Here is a 6,327-nt window from a genome sequence, read left to right as displayed (position 1 = left end):
AAACTGTTTTTGGCTGCAGCTGCAGCATATGGAAGTTCTTGGGCCAGGAATTGAACCCGTGCCTCAGCAACAACCTAGGCTACTGCAGTGACAATACTGGATTCTTAAACCACTGTGTCACAAGTAGGGAACTCCTAGAAACCCTTTCGTACTAGAAAATACAATGAATTAATGTGTATATTGCTGTTAAAAAAAATCTAACTTTTGTGTTTTATATTTTATGGTATTAATATACAGTACCCTAGCTTTACAGCTGCTAGTAAATGTTAATTTCTAAATTTTAGTTCCAGATTTAAGTACAGTTTTTTAATCTTTAAATTTTTAATAATTACAGAATATATAAAATATGTAGCACAACATTCTATAGGTACAAGAGGAAATACATCTTCCCATTTTCATCCTCTTCCTGTGCATTCTTCCAGAGATATTTAATGTGAGAGTCTAGTGGAATCTCTCCCCCCACCCCCGCCATACCCCTAACTGCCCAAGGTCTGAGGTGTTCCTTCTCTACCAGAGGTACTGTTCTCTTTCTACAGTGATGTGAATGGTGTGATGAGTCCTTCTAACAAACCCCTCACCGCTTTTCCAATACTCACACGTCTAATCAACACCATCTGGACAGATTCATCCAAAGGTGGCTTAGCGGTTTCTTTCTTTTTTTTTCCTTCCTTCCTGCCTCCATCCCTCCTTCCCTTCCCTTTTTTCTTCCTTTCTTTCTGCCACACCTGTGGCATGTGGAAGTTCCCAGACCAGGGGTCGAATTGGAGCTGCAGCTACTGGCCTAGGCCACAGCCACAGCAACACAGGATCCAAGCCACATGTGCGACCCACACCACAGCTCACAGCAATGCTGGATCCTTCACCCGCTGAGTGAGGCCAGAGATCAGACCCACATCCTCATGGATACTAGTCAGGTTCTTAACCTCCTGAGCCATGACAGAGCTCCCAGTTTCTTCCTTTTATACCCTGTGTATGCTTACTCCCTGACATGTGGACCATCCTAAGACTATCAGCATGGGTGTCACCTCATATCCGTGATTAGTATGACTGATACCCATAACCTTCCAGATCCAGCAAGTGTAACTGATCAGTTAGACAAGCCCCAGATTAAGTCTTCTACCCCTCAGCCCCACTCTTTTTTGCCACTTTCAAGTACCAGTGGCTTGTTACTCAGAGTTAAGCATGAGAGGGCAAAAAGAAGAATGAAAAAGGGCTAACTGTATGTTACCTATCAGCCTGTCTGAGTTTCTTCCCCTCACCACAATCTCATATTGAAATATTCTATCCAGGAGTTCCCACCGTGGCGCAGCCGAAACGAATCCAACTAGGAATCATGAGGTTGCAGGTTCCATCCCTGGCCTCTCTCAGTGGGCTAAGGATCCGGGGTTGCCGTGAGCTGTGGTGTAGGTCGCAGATGCGGCTCGAATCTAGTAAGGCTGTGGCTGTGGCTATGGCCAACAGCTGAGCTCTGATTAGACCCCTAGCCTGGGAAGCTCCATATGCCATGGGTGGGGCCCTAAAAAGACAAAAGATAAAAAAAGAAAGAAATATTCTATCCAAGTAGAAGGTGCCCCAGTGTTTTCTACTGGGAACTTAAAATATCCATTCCCAATGCATTTCAGCAAGGTCAGTTATAATCACTGGGTGTGTATTGGCTCAAAAGGGCCCACCTACAAGGTTTTATCAATCTGTTGTCCAATCTGAGAATTATTTTTGAATCCATCTAGTCAAATATTTTTTTTCCCCACCCATGGGTACTACCCACCTTCACAATGACTTGTATCCCAGTGTTTAGGAAGGCCAAAAAGCCTTGGGAACCAGCAAGTTGCTATCAGATCCCTAACGAAGATTCTAACTGGGAGAATAGAGGTTTATATAACACTGATAGTGTATCTGCCTTTTTTGCTCACAGTTATGTGTGTGAGTTTCACTTAAATTGTTGTTACTCTAGTTCATTTTAATTGCTGTACAATCAATGAGGTAAATCTTTGGAGAAAAATATATATACACGGAATTTTCAGGAAAAAAAGGATATTTAGGGCATAAAGTAAATAGTTTCTATAAGGTAGAAATATTAAAAATAACACTCTGATACCAATCCTAAGTGAAATTGAAAACAAAACTAGAAAACACAAAGACCATTCTACCTGGAAATTTTAAAACCTATTACATAATTCTATAATGAAAGAAGTATTACAAAGAATTCTTGAAAGGTAATGATAACGAAAACACTATATATCAGAATCTATGTAAAGCACTATAGAGGAAGATTCATAGCCTTAACATCTAAAGCAACAAAAATGAAAGAATGAACCAAATGAATTAAATTTCTAAATCAAAGAGCTAGGACAAAACAGCAAAGTAAACCAAAAGGGAGCACAAGGGAAGAAATGATAAAAGATAAAAACAGAATTAGGTGAATAGGAAAATAGTAAAAAACAAAAACAAAACAAGAACAAACCCAACAAAAACAAAAAAACAGGCAAATACAAATAGTTTCACAGGAGAATTTTTACCAAACTTTTAGAGGCCAAATGGTCTCAAAATTATATAGATTGTTTTTTTTTTTTCCTTTTTATTTTTTTTTTTTTTTTATTTTCCCACTGTACAGCAAGGGGGTCAGGTTATCCTTAGATGTATACATTGCAGTTACAGTTTTTCCCCCACCCTTTCTTCTGTTGCAACATGAGTATCTAGACATAGTTCTCAATGCTATTCAGCAGGATCTCCTTGTAAATCTATTCTAAGTTGTGTCTGATAAGCCCAAGCTCCCGATCCCTCCCACTCCCTCCCCCTCCCATCATGCAACCACAAGTCTCATCTCCAAGTCCATATAGATTGTTTTAGAGCATAGAAAATAAGAACTTCTAAATTCTTTTTATGAAACAAGTATAACATTGATACAAAAACTTGACAAAGACACCAAAAAATAAAAACAAGCACTTATGCAAATATCCTAATATACTATTAGCGATAGACTCAAAGTCCACATGAAGAAAATAATATAAATGCCCACATGGAGTTTTTATCAGAGATGCCAGAATAACTCAATAGTATGAAATCTATTAATTAATTTCCATAGAAAATAGATTAATATCTTAGGAAATCTCTCTTAATAGTATTCACCATATTAATAACTCTAAAGGGGAGTTCCTATTGTGGCTCAGTGGGTTAAGAACCCGACATAGTGTCCACGAGGATGCAGGTTTGATCCCTGGCCTTGCTCAATGGGTTATGGATCCAGCGTTGCCACAAACTGCAGCATAGGTTGCAGATGCAGCTCTGATCCTGGATTCTGCATTGCTGTGGTTGTTGGTGTAGGCTGGCAGCTGCAGCTCTGATTCAACTCCTACCCCACGAACTTCCGTATGCTGCAGGTGCAGCCTTAAAAATAAATCAAAAAATTAGAAAAAACTAAGTCTAAAGGGAATGGTCGTATTATTTTCTCCATAGATACTGACAAAAAACAACAACTGGATAAAATGATACCCATCCTCAAAACATCTCTTGAAAAAAACAGTGGTGGATGAATACTTATTTAACATAAAGATACCTATATATTTACATATGATAACAGTATATGTATAACGTGTTTATGTGTGTGCATGCTTGTGTGTGTGTGTGTTGTAAAATTCTAAAAGCTAGCCTTTTACTTAATGTAAAAACACTAAGAATTCTCAGTTAGGTCAAGTACTAGGCAAGAATGTCCACTGTCTTTACCACCATTATATTGATCTGGAAGTATTAGCCAATACTTAGACAACAGAAAAGAGTTACAACATTAAATTGTAGAAGTGGAAGAAAATATTATCTATTTTCAGATGATTGATGATCTGATTTTATTTTATTTTTTTTTTTTGTCTTTTTTTGTTGTTGTTGTTGTTGTTATTGTTGTTGTTGCTATTTCTTGGGCCGCTCCCGCGGCATATGGAGGTTCCCAGGCTAGGGGTTGAATCGGAGCTGTAGCCACTGGCCTACGCCAGAGCCACAGCAACGCGGGATCCGAGCCGCGTCTGCAACCTACACCACAGCTCACGGCAACGCTGGATCGTTAACCCACTGAGCAAGGGCAGGGACCGAACCCGCAACCTCATGGTTCCTAGTCGGATTCGTTAACCACTGCGCCACGACGGGAACTCCTGATCTGATTTTATACCTGGAAAAAACCCCATACAGTCAGTGAGAAAACTAACTCAAACAATAAAATTATTCATCAAAGTTGCAGGATATAAGGTTAACACGCAAAAATCAATAGACTTTTTTTTTCTTGCTTTTTTTTTTTTTTTTTTTTTTTTTTTTTTTTTTTTTTTTGGCCGCATGGAAGTTCCTAGGCCAGGGATTGAACCCACATCAAAGCAGTGACCTGGAGTTCCCGTCGTGGCACAGTGGTTAACGAATCCGACTAGGAACCATGCGGTTGCGGGTTCGGTCCCTGCCCTTGCTCAGTGGGTTAATGATCCGGTGTTGCCGTGAGCTGTGGTGTAGGTTGCAGACGCGGCTCAGATCCAGCATTGCTGTGGCTCTGGTGTAGGCCAGTGGCTACAGCTCCGATTCGACCCCTAGCCTGGGAACCTCCATATGCTGTGGGAGCGGCCCAAAGAAATAGCAAAAAGACAAAAAAAAAAAAAAAAAAAAAAAAAGCAGTGACCTAAGCCCAGCAGTGACCACGCTAGATCCTTACCACTAGGCCACCAGTAAACTCCTCAATAGCTCATATATATATATAAATAAATAATAACCAATTAGAAGATATAATGGAAGAAAAACCACATTTATAGTAGTAGCAACAAAAAGATATAATGAAGTAACATAAAGAGAAATGTTCAAAAACTATATGAAGAAAACAATAAAAACACTCCTGAGAGACATAAAGTTAAATAAATAGACATTCCTTATTCTTGGCTGATGGTTCAACATTATTGAGATGCTAGTTCCACCTAATTTGATTTATAAATTTAATGTAGTTCCCCCCAAAATATAAGATTTTTATGGGTTAAGCATGTTGCTAAAAAGTTCATATGGCAATATAAACATACAAGAAATAATCTAGGAAAATATGGAAAAGAAAGAGCTATGGGTGGTAACTAGCACTACCAGAAATTAAAACTTACTACAAAGTTTATGTAATGAAAAGAGTGAGGTACTGGCAAATGAAGAGACAGACCAGTGGATGGAATATATAGTCTAGAAAGGTCCGAATACACATAGAAATTTAGTATTTGATAAAGGTGGTTCTGCAAACCACTGGACAAATACTAATTTAACTAAATTGTGCTGGGACAATTGGAAAAAACAAAATGAATTCCATACAATATACACAAGGATAAACAAATGAAGCAGTGGTCCAAATGGAAATAATAAACTATATAAGTGCTAGAAGAAAACATGGGTGAATTTCTCTATAACTTGGCTCTTTTCACAGGACTGGAAGTCTAGATATAATAAAAGATTTACAGATACACTGTAGATAAAGAAAGAACAAATAATAATTAAATGGAGCAAAATATTAACAAGTGAAAATCCAGAAGCTCCCTGGTGGCTTCGTGGGTTAAGAATCTGGCATTGTCACTGCTGTGGCACAGGTCACTTCTGTGGCACAGGTTTGAGCAATCCCTGGCTTGGGAACTTATGCTTACTGAGGGCACGGCCAAAACAAAAATCTAGATAAAGGATATATAAACAACATACATACATATTTATATATTCTTTATTTAGATTTTTATATATCTTTATGTTTTGAACAACTTCTACAATTTTCAGTAAGTTTGAGATAATTTCTTTTTTTTTTTTTTTTTCTTTTTTTGTCTTTTCTAGGGCTGCACCGGAGGCATATGAAGGTTCCCAGGCTAGGTGTCTAATTGGAGCTGTAGACTCCAGCCTACACCAGAGCCACAGCAACACCAGATCCGAGCCACGTCTGCAACCTACACCACAGCTCACAGCAACACCAGATCCTTAACCCACTGAGCAAGGCCAGGGATGGAACCCGCAACTTCATGGTTCCTAGTCGGATTCCTTAACTACTGCGCCATGATGGGAACTCCGAGATAATTTCTTTATTTTATTTTATTTTATTTTGTCTTTTTGCCATTTCTTGGGCATATGGATGTTCCCAGGCTAGGGGTCGAATCGGAGCTGTAGCTACTGGCCTACACCAGAGCCACAACAACACGGGATCCGAGCCACGTCTGCAACCTACACCACAGCTCACAGCAACGCCGAATCCTTAACCAACTGAGCAAGGCTGGGGATGGAACCCTCAACCTCATGGTTCCTAGTCAGATTCGTTAACCACTGCGCCATGATGGGAACTCCCGAGATAATTTC

The sequence above is a fragment of the Sus scrofa genome, chromosome 13 (assembly GCF_054392235.1).
Source record: "Sus scrofa isolate SSC_HxYL_T2T_F1_AM1 chromosome 13, Sscrofa_HxYL_maternal_Yorkshire_Landrace_v2.0, whole genome shotgun sequence".
Lineage (NCBI taxonomy): Eukaryota > Metazoa > Chordata > Mammalia > Artiodactyla > Suidae > Sus > Sus scrofa.
Note: the sequence above shows the minus strand (reverse complement) of the source record.